Here is a 20,144-nt window from a genome sequence, read left to right as displayed (position 1 = left end):
TAAAATTATCATTTTACCCTTGCACTAAAATAGTTGTAGTTAAATGGTATCAGAGCAGGTTCTAAAATATGATATACATTTGCATGCGTAGATTAAGTAGTAATCTAAAAGTTTAAATTTGAAATTTGAATTTGAAGTTTAAAATTTAAAATTTAAAATTTGAATTTTAAAATTTAAAATTCAAAATTCAAAAATTTAAAATTTAAAATTTGAAATTTGAAATTTAAAATTTGGTTGAAATTTCAAATTTGAAATTCAAATTTTAAAATTCAAAATTTGAAATTCAAAAAGTTGAAATTTGAAATTTATTTGAAATTTGAAATTCAAAATTTAAATTTTGAAATTGGTATATTTAGATATACTTGATCCAAGTAGCAAGTAGTCTAAATGGGTTGGTTGCCATGGTCATCCGGTCATAGGAGAAAAGTAGGGTTTAAAGGCCCTCTCCTCCCATTCGATGGGGTTCTCCTATGGCGGTAGGGGTACCGATGCGATTATATCCTATGCAGACGAAGCAGCGAAAGGACTTAATTGTAAAAGTTTAATTATAAAATTTATCATGAATATGTTAGATTAGATCTAAAAAAATATTTATGATTTATTTTGATTGAGTTATTTTTTATTATGTAATTAGCAATAGGATTGCTGTTTATGAAATATGCTGATCCGTTTGTGAAATGAGTCAACACATTTGGTGAATAAAAAATAAAATCTTTCAAATTTGAAAATTATTTTCGAAATGCCAAACCCTGACCCATCAGCACAAAGACTTAATTAAAAGAATTAAGTGTTGTCTAGTTGGTCTAGAATTGTAAATTAAGACCTAAGATAATTGCATAAACTTATGGGTCAATGGGTTAGATGGATTAGGTCCATAATTGGGTAAGACCTAAGGTTAGCTTAAAGAAATAGACTAAATTAGAGTAATTGGTCAAATCTAATCAAAAGTTGAATTAGATTAGGTCAAGGACACTCTAGATTCAACTCCAATAGTTGTAGTTGAATGGGTCCATGTCTTTAACTAGACCAAGATGGACTTAATTCATGGCTACGTGGTGAAACCCTATTTACTAAGTTGATCAAATTAAAACTAATGAATCGGTTGGTGTCTAAGGTAAGTTCGGCAGTCTGACCAGTGATTTTTAATTGGGAGCTACGCGCATTGATTCGATCTCTGACGAGTTAATGGCATATCCCTTCCACTGATCTCACTTACCTGGCTAACCTGATGAGTTAGGTTTTGATTAGATCACTTGGTGATTAGGGCTCACCCATATCATTAGGTAAATCAGTGTGACTGATTTAGGTGCTCCTAATGCTGACTTTAATTAAATCTTTTTTAATCTGACTTGATGAAGTCAGTGGGAGGATTGAAATTGGCTGGTTAATTTCTTCTCTTCTATCCTTTAATAAAATCCTCAAAAATTATTAGGTCCCTAAAAATGATTAAGTTATAGTGATAACTAAGTCATAGCCTCCTATTAAGTGAGTGATAATGAGTCCATTAGTTTAATAATCACTGGAGGCCCAAAGGCCTGGTGCTTATTGACTAATGGAATTATCATTCATAATATGATAATTTGGTTGAGTCTTTCTAATGGTGGTCAGGTTGGCCAGCCAAAGCCAGGCCTGATCATTTATTGGTCAGATTTATCAAATCAAGTCATGTTAATGGTTGGACCTAACCAGATCTTTTCAGTGGAGGTCAAAGCCTACTGATTAGGTTCTGGGGCAAAATCAATTACTAGAAGTTGTTTAGAGAAACAACTGATTATGAACCTACCCATAGATGCACATGGGTTGACCAACCAAAGTTGGGCTCATATGTAGTCTGTGTGAATTCTAGTACCCACTAAAGAATTAAAGTAATTCCTCGAATTAGAGGTTGAGGCTACCAGTTCGTAAAATTACTGAGAGAAACTTTAGACTAAAGTTCAAGTCTTTAGTATTAATAATTTATGTACTAATAAAGGTCTGATTTTCCTTTATGCAGCTATGGCCACTACCCTGTCGCTCCAGTCATTATTAGATAATGACAAGCTCATGGGACCTAATTTTGATAGCTGGTATCGAAAATTAAAAATCATCTTTGAGCATGAACGGATCCTTTATGTAGTTACGGATCCGTCACCTGAGGAGCCAGCCCCAAATGCTAGAGGGACAGTCCGAGACACTTATCAAAAGTGGCTCAACGACTGCACCACCGTTCGGTGCATAATGCTGGCGGCAATGAATGATGAGTTTAGCCACAGGTTCGAGAACGCCCAACTGCAGGAGATGCTTCAAATGTTGAACGACTCCTTTGGCACGCCTGACAATATTGAAAGGCACAAAACTAGTTATGCCATTTTCAATGCTCAAATGAGGGATGGGGCCTCGGACACCGATCATGTACTGTACATGATCGAAATGATTGAGCACCTAAGTAAACTGGGCTTTCCCTTGCACGAGCAGCTCGGTAAGGATGCGATCCTTAATTTTTTGCCCAAGTCCTTCCTCCCCTTCCTTACTCATTTTCGGATGACAAAGCCTGTAGTGAACTACCACGGCTTGTTGGGGTTGCTGCAGAACTTTGAGAAGGACCACCAGCTCCATAAGGAGTCAGTAAATATTATGGGAGGGTCTTCTTCTGATCGTCGACCCTTTAAGAAATGGAAGAAGAACAAGAAGAAGAATAATAAAAAGGTGCAGCCGCATGCTGGGACATCTACACAGGGTCAGACCAAGAAGTGCAAGTCCGACCAGAGCCAGGCGGAGTGCTTCTTTTGTAAGAAGCAGGGGCACTGTAAGAGGAACTGTCCTCTATACATTGCCTCCCTAGACCCGAACAGGCCGAAGAAGAAGCAAGATAATTATATGATAACACCTTGCAACTTTTTCATTTGTGATACTACTGCCTGGGTATTGGATACCGAAAGCCCTTATCATATCTGTAATTTGATACAGGGTCTGTAGGTCAGTAGGAGATTTGATGAAGACGAGAGGTTCCTGAACGTTGGAGATGGAAGCAAAATTCTAGTTCTAGCTTTAGGAATCATGAACCTTGTAATTAACTCTCGTAATGTAATTCTAAGTGAATGTCACTATTGTCCAAGTTTTTTATTAAATATTATTTCTGTAGGCCTTTTGGCCATGTACAGTTATGAATTTTTAATAAAAAGAAACATTTGCAATATCATTTTGAATGGTGTTACAATGTTTATTGGATAATTAAATAATAGAATTTACTTACTATCACAGCCTGTTAATGTGGTTCAAACCTCCAGTAAATGCCCTAGAATGAAAAATATGTCGGAAGTCTACCTTTGGTACTGTAGGCTAGGTCATATCAATAAGAACAGGATAAACAGGTTGGCTCAAGAAGGAATTCTTGAAGTTGGTGATTTTGAATCACTTCCAACCTGTGAGTTCTGTCTTCTTGGGAAGATGACCAAATCACCTTTTACTGAAAAAGGTGAGCGAGCAAGTGAACTCTTAGGTCTGTACCTTCTGATGTATGTGGACCCACGAGCTCAAGTGCAAGAGGTGGATATTTCTACTTCATAACCTTCACAGATGACCTATCGAGGTATGGATATGTCTACTTAATGAAGTATAAGTCGGAGTCGTTTGAAATGTTCAAACTATTCCGAAATGAGGTAGAAAAATAAACTGAGAAGTGTATTAAAACTCTTCGATCTGATCGAGGAGGTGAAAATCTTTCCAATGAGTTTCTGACATATCTTGGGGAGAATGGGATTCTCTCTCAGTGGACTCCTTCTGGAACACCACAGCATAATGGTATGTCTGAAAGGAGGAATCGGACCTTGTTGGACATGGTTCGATCCATGATGGGGTTTGCTGGTCTACCGATCTCCCTCTGGAGATATGTGCTCAAATCGGCTTGTTATCTTCTAAATAGGGTTTCGAGTAAGTCTGTAACCAAAATGCCTAATGAGATATGGATAGGACGTAAGCCAGTACTCTCGCACCTTAGGGTTTGGAGGTGTCCGGCTTATGTTAAACGTTTAATTACGAACAAGCTTGGACCTAGGTCTGACAAGTGTTATTTCATAAGGTACCCAAAAGAGACCAAAGGGTATTATTTCTACCTAGCTGATGAGCAAAAGGTGTTTGTCAGCCTTAAGGCAATCTTTTTGGAAAAGAAGTTTTTTGGTGAAGGGACTGTTGCCTCTAAGGTCGAACTTGAAGAAGTTCAGTAGGTAAAAAAATCGACCCAAGTTGCTGAACCTGAACCGAATTTGGTTAGATCAGATCCAGAGCCCATTGTTCCTGCACCCTTAAGGCGGTCTGGTAGAGTACCACGTCAACCGGATAGATACTATGGTTTCTTGATCTGAGACGGTAATCTTGTCGAGCTTGATGAAAATGATGAGGATCCGATCACCTATATGGACGCAATGTAGAGACCTGACTTTGAGAAATGGCTAGAGGCCATGAAATCCGAAATAGAGTCCATAAAGGTCAATGACGTGTGGACATTGGTTGATCCACCCGAAGGAGTAAAACCCATAGGGTGTAAGTGGGTCTTCAAGAGGAAGAGGGGCACAGACGGAAAGGTGGAGATCTATAAAGCCCATCTAGTTATCAAGAAATATCATCAACGTTATGGTGTAGATTATGACGAGATATTTTCTCCTGTGGCAATGCTCAAATCCATTTGGATTATGCTTGCGATAGCTGCCCATCTGGACTATGAAATCTGGCAGATGGATGTGAAGACAGCTTTCCTAAATGGAGAGCAAGACGAAGAGGTGTATATGATACAACCTGAAGGGTTCACATCCACAGATGAGTCTAAGGTGTGCAGGCTACAGAGGTCCATTTATGGACTTAAGCAAGCATCCCGAAGTTGGAACATACGTTTTGATAGAACGATCAAAACGTATGGCTTCATTAAGAACGGAGAAGAGCCCTGCATTTATAAGTGGGCTAATGGTCCAGTAGTGGTATTTCTTATATTGTATGTGGATGACATTCTCTTAATCAGGAATGATGTCCCTGTATTACAGGGAATAAAGATTTGGCTGTCGTCACAGTTCTCCATGAAGGATCTGGGAGAAGCTTCCTACATCCTAGGGATAAGGATCTATAGGGATAGATCTAAAAGATTGCTTGGCTTATCCCAGTCTACATACATTGATACTATGCTGAAAAGGTTCAGCATGGAGAATTTCAAGAAAGGCTATCTACCGATAGGCCATAGAATTTCTCTCTCGAAGAGGGATTGTCCGACAACACCTCAAGAGAGAGAGCGTATGGATAGAATTTCATATGCTTCGACAGTGAGATCTATCATGTACGCCATGACATGTACACGACCAGATGTGGCATACTCACTAGGAGTAGTGAGTAGATACCAATCTGATCCAGGGGAGAATCACTGGAAGGTTGTTAAAACCATCCTGAAGTATTTAAGAAATACTAAGGACTAGTGGCTTGTTTATGGTAAATCAGACTTGAGACTTATGGGGTTTACAGACTTCAATTTTCAGTCTGATCATGATGACAGCAAGAGTGTGTCGGGATTTATTTTTACCCTTAATGATGGGGCTGTCTGCTGGAAGAGTTCCAAGCAGCACACTGTGGCTGATTCTGTTTGCGAGGCAGAGTATGTTGCTGCATCAGATGCTACTAAAGAAGCGGTGTGGCTGAGAAAATTCTTCATCGAGCTCAAAGTAGCACCCTCTCTTGTTGGTCCAGTTCTGCTCTACTGTGACAGCTCTGGAGCCATTGCTTAGGCAAAAAAACCGAAGGCACACTAACGAACGAAACATATTCTGCGCCGCTACCATCTTATCTGAGAAATCATTGATAGAGGTGACGTCGACCTTCAGAAGATCGATGGGAAGGAGAACCTGGCCGACCCATTCACTAAAGCCATTGCAGTGAAGGAGTTCGACGACTTCAAGTCAAAGATGGGTATTAGATACTGCACCGATTGGCTTTAAGCCAAGTGGGAGATTGTTGGGAATAGTGTCCCAAAGCCAATCGTCAACCTGTTGATGGTTGTGCTCTTTCTTGTATTAGTATATGAATTATAAATTAAATAAAAGTTATTTTGATATTTTTTATCATAAATTATTTATCTTCTAATGAACTCCTGTGTTGTGGTGAAGTCCTTTGGACTATTTAGACTTGACAAAGGAGGATTTGTCGTTTAGTCCTTAAACCTGTTCGCGACCAAATGATACGTTGTTATCAAGGATAACAATGTTTATCAAGCATAGGTCATTGTGTGCCATATGGATTGGTTGTCCTCTTAATCAAGGAGTGTAGAGACACTAGTATGGCATATAGGTGAGATGTAAGGGTACATCTACACTGAACGTGACCGACTCCGGAGCTTTTTCTACTGTCAAGATTTACTCCGATGGGATATGGGTATAACTGTTCCTCCGACCTAAGACTACCACAGTGACTTGCAAGCAACTCACTGCACTTAGGCACTAAAATACCTGAATTTCTAATTCAGTGACGGAAGGCTGCTGGGTGTAGTCAAGTACTTGACTTGTCGGTGCGTGAGTCAAGATGGGATTGACCACTCCAGTTCAGGAGCTGTGTACAGTCATGTTTCAATTTAGCAAAATCTTGGCTAGGGTAGTCCTAGTGAGGAGTCACAGGACTGTTTGAGTTGAGCATGATTCGGATGATCTGATCAGGGTTGATAGTTTAACCCTGAGTCGTCCTATACACAGAGGTCAAAATGGATGAATTATACAGTAACCATATTCGCGTAGGTTCTGAATGTTGCGATTGTGACTATTCGATCTATCCGAATATCGGGTACCATTGCTAGATGGTCACTTCGATTAGTACAAGAATTGGTTTCTGTGCTACCGGCTTAGGTTCAAACCTGCGGGGTCACACACATTAGAGGTTCCTATCTGATCTGATGGCTAGTGAAGAGTCCCACTGGACTGAGACTCTTCGATCAAGAGTCCTAATACTTGGGGACTTTAAGTCCTATATGTCTGAGACTCTGTAATCGAGAATCAGGATTCTCTGATCATGAGTTCCACACATTTTGGGTATCGGGGTCAAGAGTCCCACTGGTTTGGGACTCTTCGATCAAGGTTTCATATCGATGGACTTTGATGCCTGATTGCCCATCAGATTTGGATTCAGTATTTATGAGAGATTTACTTAGTGATTTAATCACTAATTAACTCAATTTGATTGAGTAATTATTTTTGGATCAAATCCAATTGAATTGGGTTCAGTTGGGTTTGACCCAATTAGGTTAAGAGTTGACCTAATCGCCGAGGTGGTTTGGTCCCTGATATGATCAGAGGTTGGACTTAGTCAATTCCTAATTTGATTAGGATTTTATTGAGCTTAATTAAGCATAATTGTGTTGGGTTTAATTTAGTATAATTGTGCCTAACCTATTTTGATAAAGTTGGTTTAATTAGATTGGTTTAAAATTTAAAACCACCTTGACTTATCTCCCTGCGCCACCTCACTTCACCTATGCCTATTTGAATTCACGAGAAATGAGTTCTCATGAATTTTCTCCCACATAGAAGCCTTCCCACGCCCCACCTATGTGTGGCATCTGAGTGGATAAAGATGGTTGGTTGGCCATTCAAATTCAAATGAAGTTTGAATTTGAATGGGCAACAAATCCCATGTGCCACCCCTTTCTTTTGTGCGCCACTTATTCTACACGAGAAAAGGTTTCTCGTGAAAACTCTCCACGCACAAAGAAGCCCACGCCCCTCCCTTCTCACGCTAAGAGTGGATAAAGATTGGTTGGTTGGCATTTGAATTCAAATTTGATTTGAATTCAAGTGAGCAACCACCTATCTTTATCCTCTCATGCGGTGAAAATGCTGAAAAGATACGTCTTGCACTATTTTAAAAAGGAAGAGTAGATGGGGCATGCAAAAATCTGATCCTAGAGAGTTAAGGTGGTGTGAGAAGGGACTTCTGTGTGAGAAAAGAAAATAAAAAAAGAGAAAAGAAAAGAGAGAGTGGGCACAAATTTCTTCTGTGAGTACCCTAGGGTTTCTGCCTAGGGTTCGGGAAGTGAGAAGGTGAGCTACGAGTGTCGTGAGCCCATCAAATTTTAGGGAGAGCTTCATCAACCTCTCTACTCTCTTTGCTGATGATCCAGAGTGTCCGAGGAGTTGGCAGACAGCAATCAAAGGAGTTCGATCAGCATCGGTCGCGAAAGGATTCTGTAACGAACTAGCATTTGTGAGGAGCCGATCAGACCGGGAGTTTCGTGTGGATGATCCGCAGAGGTCAGACATATTGTGTGGCTGTATTACGATGATTAGACCTTTCTGACAGTGATCAGACTGCAACGATCGACTACCTGCATGAAGGTAATGTGTTCTGAACACATAACAGTAAAATATTTGCTGTAGAAGTTTAAATTTTAAATTTAAATACATGTTATATATATCATATTTAGATCCTTGTGTAGGGTTAATACATGTTAATTAATTAGATTAATTAATAATTTTTGCTGTAAAATTATAATTTTGAAAAAGTTTTAAAATTATCATTTTACCCCTGCACTAAAATTCACTTCAATTGGATGGTGGAGAAAATTTAGATAAAGACTCTCTTCTCTTTGATTTTTTTCTCACTCAAAAATCTAGAATAGTTCTAGGTCTCTCACCAAAGAGGAGAACGGTCTCCTCTTTTGTTCATGCCAAAGAGGAAGGAAACCCATCCAATCCTCATATCTCAAAGAAGTATTTTTGACCATCTTTCTCTCTGGTATCTCGAGGTGAAGAGCTCTCTTCTCTTGGCACACAAAATTATGGCCCTTTTATAGTTGTCGCACAAACCAGATAAAACAGGATCAGTGTTGAAGTTTGTTGCAATTCAAACTCTTTTGAATTTCAATTTAACTCTAACTTTTTCTCATCCTTATTTAACTTAAAGAGGGAGTTACTAAAAAATATTAGGCCTAAAAATCAGTTAGGAAGACCTCCTTTTCTCATACATAATAGATCCCTTCAAAAGTAGCCAATGTGTGGAAGGATATAGATAAGGTTTTAAGTTGAAATTCAAACTAATTTGAATTCAAATCAAATTCAATCAATTCCTATCCTTAATGGGCAACAAAAGAAGGATTATTTTTTGATTTTTTCACATACAAACTAATTTTGTATGGTGAGAAAAGGCATGAGATAATTTAAGTGGCGCAAGGGATAGAGTCCTACTCATTTGGGACTCTAGGGTTTAACCAATTGGATTTCTTTCAAACCCAATCTAATTAGAATGAAATAAAATATGGTGAACCTAATATAATTAGACTCTTATAACTTTAATTAAATTTGATCAAATTAATAAATTAATTGAGCCATAGATCTGATCAAATCAGGATCATTTCTCCCTTACCGATTATGTCATCTCATAACCTAATCAAACTTGACCTGATTGAATCAAATTCAATCAGACTTGATTCAGAGTTTAATGCTCAATCAAATTAAGCTAATTAATAATCAATCACTAATTAATCCTTCATTAATGATAGAGTCCAAGTTTAGTGGGATTCTTCTCTAGAGTCCCTGTCCAGTGGGACTCTTCTCTAGAGTCTCTATCCAGTGGGACTCTTCAGTAGAGTCTCCATCAAGTGGGACTCTTCACCAGAGTCCCCGTTGACTGGGACTCTTCAGATTAACCAAGTGATCAGAGAAGAACTTCTAATGTGTGTGACCCCATAGGTTCGAACCTAAGCCGGTAGCATAGAAACTAATTTCTGTACCAATCGGAGTAACTATCTAGCAATAGTACCCGATATCTGGATAGGCCGAATGTATGCTAAGCAACACTCAAGAACCTATTTGAATATAGTTACCGTATAATTCATCCCTTTGACCCAAATGCTCAAGGTGACCTAGGGTTTAACTGCCAACCCTGATATGGTCATCCACATTGTATTTCAATTTTTAAAATCCATCATATGGATTACCCCGATCAAGATTTTATTGAATTGAAACACACTGATATATTAACTCCTACTTATTCAGAGGGGCCAATTCTATCTTGACTCACACACCGACTTCACAAGTACTTGACTATACCCAGAAATCTTTCATTGCTGAATTAAAAATTTAGGAAGTCTGGCACTAAAGCATAGTGAGTTGCTTGTAAGTCACCATGGTGATCTCAAGTCGGAGGGACACTTATACCTATACCTTTTAGAGTGACTTTTAACAGTAGAGTGCTCCAAAGTTGGTCACGTTCAGTGAAATATACTCTTATATTTCACCTGCATGCCATACCAGTATCTTCACGCTCCTTTGTTAAGAGGACAACCAACCTATATGGCACACAACGACCTATACTTGATATGTCTATCATCCTAGTAATAGCATATCATTTGGTCGTGAACTTATTTAAGGATTAAATGATATATTCTCCTATATCGAATCAAATAGTCCTAAAGATTTCATCACATAACAGGAGTTTAAAATGAGATGTACATAGTGATGAAAAAACCAACTAATATTTATTAATTCAATAATTCATATATAATTACAATGATAAGCACAATCTTTAACAAGCTGACGATTGACTTTGAGACACAATTCCCAACAACTCCCACTTGGACTAAAGCCAATCGATGCAGTATCGTATACCCATCTTTGACTTGTAGTCTTTGAACTCCTTGACGTCGAGGGCTTTAGTAAATGGGTCGGCCAGATTCTCCTTTTCATCGATCTTCTGAAGCTCGACATCATCTCGATCCACGATCTCTCAGACCAGGTGGTAGCGATGCAGAATATGCTTGGTCTGCTGATATGATTTCGGTTTCTTCACTTGAGCAATGGCATAGTACTGTCGCAATACACAAGATAGGGCCGTCAAGGGAGGGTGCCACTTCGAGCTCGTTGATGAACTTTCTAGCCACATAACTTTCTTCGCAGCATCGGATGCCACGATATATTCTGCCTCACAAGTAGAGTCGGCCACAGTGTGCTGTTTGAAATTTTTCCAACAGATTGCTCCACCGTTCAGGGTATAAATATATCCCAACACGCTTTTGCTGTCATCATGATCTGACAGAAAACTAAAGTCTGTAAACTCCATAAATTTTAAGTCAGATTCTCATAGATAAGCCACTGATCCTTAGTATTTCTGAAATACTTAAGGATGGTCTTTACGACCTTCCAGTGATTCTCACCTGGATCAAACTAGTATCTGCTCACTACTCCAAATAAGTATGCCACATCCGATCGCATAAATATCATGGCGTACATAATAGATCCCACTGCTGAAGCATATGAAATTCTACTCATATGCTCTCCCTCTTGAGGAGTTATCAGGCAATCACTCTTCGAGAAAAAAAATTTTTGGCCTATCGAAAGATAGTCTTTCTTGAAATTCTTTATGCTGAACTTTTTCAACATAGTATCAATGTACATTGACTGGGATAATCTAAGCAATCTTTTAGATCTATCTTTATAGATCTTCATCCCAAGGATGAAGGATGCTTCTCCCAAATTTTTCATGGAGAACTATGATAACAACCAAACTTTTATTTTCTGTAATGCAGGGATGTCATTCCTGATTAAGAGAATATCATCGACATACAAAACAAGAAATACTACTACAAAGTTATTAAGCCATTTGTATATACAGGGTTCCTTTCCATTCTTAATAAAGCCATACGTTCTGATCACTTTATCAAAACACATGTTCCAACTCCAAGATGCTTACTTAAGTCCATAGATGGACCTTTGAAGCTTGCACACCTTAGACTCATCTGTGGATATGAAATTTTCAGGTTGTATCATATACACCTCTTCTTCTAGCTCTCCATTTAAGAAGGCTATTTTTACATCCATTTGTCAAATTTCATAGTCTAAATATACTGCTATCATAAGGATAATCCGAATAGACTTGAGCATTACTACAGGAGAAAATATCTCATCATAGTCAATACCATAATGCTGATAGTAACCCTTGACAACTAGACGGGCTTTATAGATCTTCACCTTTTCATTTGCGCTCCTCTTCTTTTTGAAGATCTACTTACATCTTATGAATTTTACCCCTTCAGGTGGATCAACCAATGTCCATACATTATTGATTTTTATGGACTCTATTTCGAATTTCATGACTTCCAACCACTTATCAAATTTCATGACCTCAGGCGAGAGGGAGCTTTAGTCACCGATTATATATTATACATGATTGAGCAGATTGAACGTCTTAGCAAACTTGACTTTTCGTTGCATGAACAGTTAGGCAAGGATACTATCCTCAATTTGCTACCAAAATCCTACCTACCCTTTCTCAGTCATTATAGAATGATGAGGCCTACAGTAAACTATCATGGTTTGTTAGGGTTATTGCAGACTTTTGAGAAGGATCACCAGCTCCAAAAGGAGCCAGTGAATTTAGTGGGAGGTTCATCTGTAGGGCGTTGATCCTCTAGAAGAAGAAAGAAGAAAAAGGTATAAAATTCTATGCCATCGATCCCAAGCAGAGTAAACTATCAAAAATTGATAAGAGCCAGACAGAGTACTTCTTCTGTAAGAAGCTGGATCATTAGAAAAGAAATTGTTCAGCTTATATAGCCTCCCTTGACCCAAATAGGCCTAAGAACAAGAGAAAGAGGCAAGTGGTTGCTTCACAAGATATTTATAAGATAACACCTTGTAATTTCTCTGTTTGTGATACTACTACCTGGGTATTGGATACCGAAAGTCCTATTAATATATGCAATTCATTGCAGGGACTGCAGGTAAGTAAAAAATTTCGAGAGGGTGAGCGGTTCCTTAACATTGGAGATGGAAGCCTTGTTCCAGTTCTAGCCTTGGGAACTTTGCAGCTCATCTTTGAGTCCAGTAGTGTCATGTTAGATGATTGTCATTATTGTCCCTCCTTTATGATGAATGTTATCTCTGTAGACCTTTTGGTCAAACTTGGTTACAAGTTTATAATAAAAGATGATTTTTGTGATATCATTATGAATGATACTACAATTATACATGGATAATTAAAATATGATATATATATATATATAATATCATGACCTGTTAGTGTAATGTACACACCTAGTAAATATCCCAAAATAGATAATGTCAGCGAATCCTACCTTTGGCATTGTAGGCTTGGTCATGTGAACAAGAATAGGATTGACAAGTTGATCAAGAAATGTAGCCTTGAGATAGATGATTGTGAATCATTGCCTACCTGTGATTCTTATCTACTTGGTAAGATGACTAAGTCACCTTTTAAAGAAAAAGATGAAAGAGCCAGTGATGTCCTAGGTCTAATACATACTGATGTATGTGAGCCTATGAATATAAATACTAGAGGAGGATGCTACTACTTTATTACATTTACAGACAACCTATCGAGGTATGGGTAGGTCATCTTATAAAGCATAAGTCAGAATCATTTGAAATGTTCAAACGATTCTGTGCTAAAGTAGAGAAATAAACGAAAAAGAGTATTAAAATCCTTTGGTCAGACCGAGGAGGTGAATACCTCACCAATGAGTTTCTAATATATCTAGAAGAGAATAGAATTTTCTCACAATGGACCCCTCTTGAAATACCACAACATAATGGTGTCCGAGAGGAGGAATCGAACCTTGTTAGACATGGTCCGATCCATAATGGGCTTTTTTAGTCTGCCAATATCCCTTTGGGGATATGCTCTAGAGACTGCCTGCTATATTTTGAATAAGGTGCCCAGCAAGTCTGTCGATAAAACTCCATATGAGATATGGACTGGACGTAAGCCGGTGCTCTCACATCTTAGGGTCTGGGGGTGTCCAGCTTATGTCAAATGTTTAAAGACAGATAAGCTTGGATCGAAGTTCGATAGATGCTTGTTCGTAGGGTACCCAAAGAAAACTAAAGGATACTACTTCTACCTCACTGCAGAACAAAATGTGTTTGTCAGCAGTCAGGCAGTCTTTTTAAAAAAGAAGTTCCTTGGTGAAGGAGCTAATGCCTGTAAAATTGAACTTGATGAAGTTCATGAGGTGGAAGGACCGACACATACATAATTGGATTCGATTGGTGAATCAAATTCGGAGTCAGTAGAGGCACCATTAAGGAGATCCATAGAGTACCACGTCAGCCATACAGATACTTTGATTTTTTGGTCTGGGACGGTGATCTTATTGAACTTGATGAGAATGATGAGGATCCAATCACCTATATGGAGGCCATGCAAAGGCCTGACTCTCAAAAATGGTTTGAGACCATGAAGTCCGAGATGGAGTCCATAGAGATCAATAGTGTCTGGACACTAGTTGATCCATCTGAAGGGATAAAATCCATAGGGTGTAAATGGATTTTCAAGAGAAAGAGAGGAGCGGACGGGAAGGTAGAGACCTATAAAGCCCGTCTAGTTGCTAAGGATTACCGTCAGTATTATGGTATTGACTATGATGAGACGTTCTCTCCTGTGGTAATGCTCAAGTCCATCCAGATTATGCTTGCGTCGCTGCACACTTAGATTATAAAATCTGGCAGATGAATGTCAAAACTGCTTTTCTTAATGGAGAGCTGGAAGAAGAGGTATATATGATGCAATCTGAAGGGTTCACATCCACAGATGAGTCGAAAGTGTGCAACCTAAAAAGATCAATTTATGGACTTAGACAGGTATCGAGGAGTTAAAACATGTATTTTGATAAAGTAATCAAAATGTATGGCTTCGTTAGGAATGGAGAAGAGCCTTGCATCTACAAATGGGCTTGCGATTCTGTAATCATTTTTCTTGTGCTGTATGTGGACGACATATTATTACTAAAAAATGACATCCCAACTTTATAGAGTGTGAAGCTATGGTTATCATCACAGTTCTCCATAAAGAACTTGGGAGAAGCATCCTACATCCTAAGGATGAAGATCTATAGGGATAGATCTAGAAGGTTGCTTGGATTGTCCCAATCCACGTACATTAACACCTTGTTGAAGTGGTTCAACATGGATAATTTCAAGAAAGACTATCTTCCGATAGGCCTTGGAATTACTCTTTCTAAGGATTGTCTGACAACTCTTTAGGAGAGAGAGTGTATGAGTAGAATATCATATGCTTCGACAGTGGGATCTATCATGTACGCTATGATATATATGAGGTCAGATGTGGCCTATTCACTAGGGGTAGTGAGTATATACCAGTCAGATCCGGGTGAGAAGCATTGAAAGATTACAAAAGTAATTCTTAAGTATTTGAGAAATACTAATGACCAATGGCTTATCTATGGAGACTTTGATCTGAAACTTGTGGGATATACTTATTTTAATTTTCAGTCAGATTATGATGATAGTAAAAATATGTCGGACTACGTATTTATCTTGAATGGAGGAGCTATTTGCTGAAAAAATTTCAAGCAACATACTGTGGCCGATTCTATATGCGAAATGGAATACATTGCTGCATCAGATGCTGCAAAGGAGGCGACGTGGTTGCAAAAGTTTATTATTGAGCTGGGAGTTGTACCTTCCATTGATGGTTCTGTCCTACTGTATTGTGACAGCTCCAGTACCATAGCTCAGGCAAAAGAACCTAAGTCGCACCATCGCACTAAACATGTTCTGTGCCGCTATCACCTAGTGCAAGAGATCATGAACCAAGATGACGTCGAGCTTCAGAAGATCGACGGAAAGGAGAACCTAACCGACCCCTTAACTAAAGCTCTCAAGATTAAAGAGTTCGATGACTTCAAATGGAAGATGGATATAAGATACTGCCCCGATTGGCTTTAGTCCAAGTGGGAGTTGTTGGAAATTATGTCCTAAAATCAATCATGTGACGATTGAGTTCATTCTTGTATATAAATTATTGATTATTGAATAATAGTTATTCTGATATTTTTCATCACAAAATGACATCTTCTTTGAACTCTTATACTGTGATGAAGTCTTTAGAACTATGCTAGTATATGATAAAGAGAGAATTTATCGTATAGTTCTTAAACAAGTTCGTGACCAAACGATACGTCATTACGGGATGATGATGTTTATCGAGTGAAAGTCGTTGTGCGCCATATGGGTTGGTTATCCTCTTAACCAAGGAGTGTGGTGACACTAGTATGACATATAGGTGAGATGTAAGGATACATCATCACTGAATAAGTGACTCACCTGCTGAGCATTCTACTGTCAAGAGCTACTCACGAAATACATGGATATAAATATCTTTCAGACCTGAGATCACCATAGTGACTTGCAAGCAACTCACTGTGCTTTGATGCCGAACTATCTGAATTTTTAATGCAGTGACAGAAGGCTACTGGGTACAGTCAAGTACTTGCAAAGTCTGTGTGTGGATCAAGATGGGATTGACCCCTTCGAATTACTGGAGTTGATGATCACTGTATTTCAATTTAGTAAAGACTTAGCCAGGGTAATCCATGAGATAGATTTGAAAGGTTAAAATATAATATGGATGAAGCAATCTCAATTGACAGTTAACCTGAGACCATCTAGAGCATCCAAGGTCAAAAGGATGAATAATGCAGTAACCATGAGTATGGGTTCTGAAATATTTTTTTACGATAATTCGACCTATCTGGATATCGAAAACCATTGCTAGATGGTATCTCAATTAGTGCAGGAATTAGTTCCTGTGCTACCAGCTTAGTGTCTGAACCTATGGAGTCACGCACACAAGTCAGACAAAGTAAGAAGAAATTGATTTATGTTTATATGTCCAATCTGAAAGTACTTGACTTGATTGAATATATAAACTAACTTGATTAAAAATTGAGTTATAGATCAAATGGAATTGAAAAGTTGACTATGTCTAACTAGCACTACACATGAGGTTCCAGTTCAATCTTGAGAATGAACAATTTCTATCTATGATCCATGGAATATATGAAAGATTAAATTTAAGTACTAATTAATTTTAGATTATATCTGAATTAATTAGACTTAAATAGGTCTAAAATTCAAGTTAGACTTGGTATAAAAGTCCTAAAGAGTGTAGAATTGACAGCCTTTCAAAATTATTTCGAACTGACTTCGAATTAGATTCGAATCGGATCTATTTTGGATGAGATATGAGTATTCCTATTTGCACTAAAAATACCCACTCATGAAGTATGACCAAAAATTAGTTTTGTGCTTATTTGGGGCATCCCAAGTGGGTGTGAAAGTGGGTGCAAAGTGGATATCATAAGTGATGGCAATTATATCTCATGTAGGAGTCCTTCTTTCATGAGTATTGGACCAATTCAAATCAGATTTGAATAAAGAGTCTTCTTCTCATTGGGTCATGAGAATCATCTATAAATAGAGAGGGTCTCTACCTATGAATGAGAGAAGAAAATAGAATAGCAAACTAATTAAATTGAGAGAAGAGAAAAAGAGAGAGAGATAGGCATGTGAAAAGAGAGGTCCTTCATCTTCTACATCTCTCTCATTGTTGCTGCCTCCTCTCCTCAAGCGTGGATCCTTCTTGGGCATCTTATCTACTGGTGTGAGATGTCACATCATCATATCTCATCTCTCGATTAATTGAGTTGCGAAGTCAATTGGATTGGAGTTCATCCTACTTTCCTGCGGTGTCTGACGTGCATGCAAAGTAGAGGGTCTGCATATCCAGACCTCCGCGAAGGTTTATATCAGATAATTTGAGATTTGATCTTTGATTTTACTAGGATTTAGATAAAAATTTGATCCTTAAATAAGTAGAACATTAGAAAAAATTTTTAGATGCAACCTGGACATTCTGGAGAGAAATGTTTCCTTCCCTTCAACTGGTATCAGAGCAGATTTGAAATATATGCATGTAAAATAAATTTTTTTATGATTATTTATATGAGATATAATTAAAATTTTTTATATGATATTAAATATTATTTGTATCTATTTATATAAAATTTTTGATCTGATTTTGATTGGATTAGAGGTGCCTAATCAATGGTTGATTGAGGTTATTATAAATCTGTTATAATAGAATTTTACTGTTGCTGAATTTTTGATGAAAAATAATATAAATTAAAAATTTATTTTAAATTTATTTTAATAAAATTTTAATTTTATTATTTTTTTTATGAAGTAAAAATTATTTTAGATTTAAATTGGATCTGTTTCAATGGATATTTAGATCTAAATTCCATCATAATTCAGTACTGCATGAAAAGAGATTTTATTAGAAATTAATTTCTTATGCATTCATATTTGTATCTAATTATTTTTTTATTTGATATCAAATCTAAAATTAGTATTTTATAATAAGTATAAGATAAGTTTTAGATTTGATATGATATATATGATACATCAAATCTAATTAGATTAAATAAAGAACATAGTTGATGAGATCAAGGATATGTTCATGACATAAAATAGTTTTGTCAATAATTGTATGTTGATATAATTATATATGAAATTAGATTTCAAATCTTAGTAACCTAGTACTCAGATTGATGAGATCATCAGACCGTCCGGTCATAAGAGATTGAAGAGATTAATCTCTCTTTTGTCTATTCGATGGGTTCTCTTATGCCGTGTAGGAGTGTCGTTGTGATCCAATTTCATAAAGAAGAAAAGTGAATAGATTTTTATGTATTATTTTGATCATAAATATATTTAGATTAGATCAAAAGTAATTTATGATTCATTATAATAGGATAAAATTTAAATATAAAGTTATTTTAGATCTGAATTACATGTTACATATGATGTAATTGGTATTGATCTAAAAGTTATCATGATATATAAGATATATGAATGAAGTTTAGATCATACCTATGTATGTTTAATTGTTAAACATATTATAAAAATTTATTTTCATATGTTGAAATATATAGTATGCTTCACTTGAAATCCTTGTAGAATAGTTCTACAAACTGACACACACATTTCACACACTTAATTTTGAATTAAGTTTGAATGATCTAGAATTAAGAATTGAAGATCATTAAGATACTACATAATATGATGAGCAAAGGGTTAGTATGAATCAGATCTTTTTAATGGGTTAGACCTAGGGTTAGGAACACATATGGACCAAGTAGAGAAATTAATTAAATCTAATCAAGTGTTGAATTAGATTAGGTCAGTATTTCTCTAAATCAATCTCAATAGTTGAAGTTTGATCAAGTCCATGTGTTTGATCCTAATAAATGGACCATGATCATGGCTCTGTGGTTAAGCTTGAATCTTCTGATGTGCCAAATCAAAACTAATTAACCAGTTGGTATCTAAGGTAAGTTTGGCAGATTTGATCAAGTGATTTTTAATTGGAAGCTATTCACCTAGATGCGTCTACGATGAGTTAAGGGTGGATCCCTCCTGCTGATCGTACTTACCTGGCTAACATGATAGATTATATTTTGATTAGGTTACTAGTCAATTCGTGTAGACCCATGCCATTAAGGTGAATCAGTATGACTGATTTAGGTATCTTTAGACCAACTTGTGTTTAATCCTTTACATGACTTGGTGAAGTCAGTGGAAGGATTTGTAACTTGCAGGTCAACTTCTTCTCTTATTCTCAGGTTAATGAAATCAAATCATCTATATTATTAGATCCATAAAGTAATAAAGTTATGAGATACTTTGATCATTGTCTCCCATTAAGATGTGTGATAATGAGTCTAATATTCCAAATAGGTAATGGAGGCACTACACACCTGGTGTCTATTACATATTAGAATTGTCAATCATCATATGACCATCATAATGTACCTTCAGATCAATGCTCAGATTAGTCGAGCCACACTCAAGTTTGGACATCTGTTTGTTGGATGCACTTGATGTGTCATGTTAATGGTTGACTTAAGTAGGATTTGTAGTGGAGGCACCACACGCCTGCTGAAGGGATGTCTGGGGCAAAACCCAATGCTAGAAGTTGTTTGGAGAAATAATTGGTTATGAATCTACCCATGGATGCACTAGGGTTAGCCGAGCCACACTCAAGTCTGAATGCAGTCCGTGTGGATTTTAGTACCCACTAAGGAATTAATGTAATTCTTCGAGTTGGAGGTAGAGGTTATCAATTTGCAAAAAATAGTGGGAGGACCTTTAGACTAAAGTCCATATTTTCAAGATTAAAAAAAAAATAATTCATATACCAATAGGCTAATATTTTTTTTTTAGTTATGACCAACACACTATCCCTTCATTCGCTGTTGGACAGTGATAAGCTCACCGAACCCAACTTCGATAGCTGGTATTAAAAGTTGAAGATCATGTTGGAGC

This window comes from Elaeis guineensis, chromosome 3 (assembly GCF_000442705.2).
Source record: "Elaeis guineensis isolate ETL-2024a chromosome 3, EG11, whole genome shotgun sequence".
Lineage (NCBI taxonomy): Eukaryota > Viridiplantae > Streptophyta > Magnoliopsida > Arecales > Arecaceae > Elaeis > Elaeis guineensis.
The sequence above is the reverse complement of the archived record's forward strand: the minus strand, read 5'-3'. Positions refer to the sequence as shown.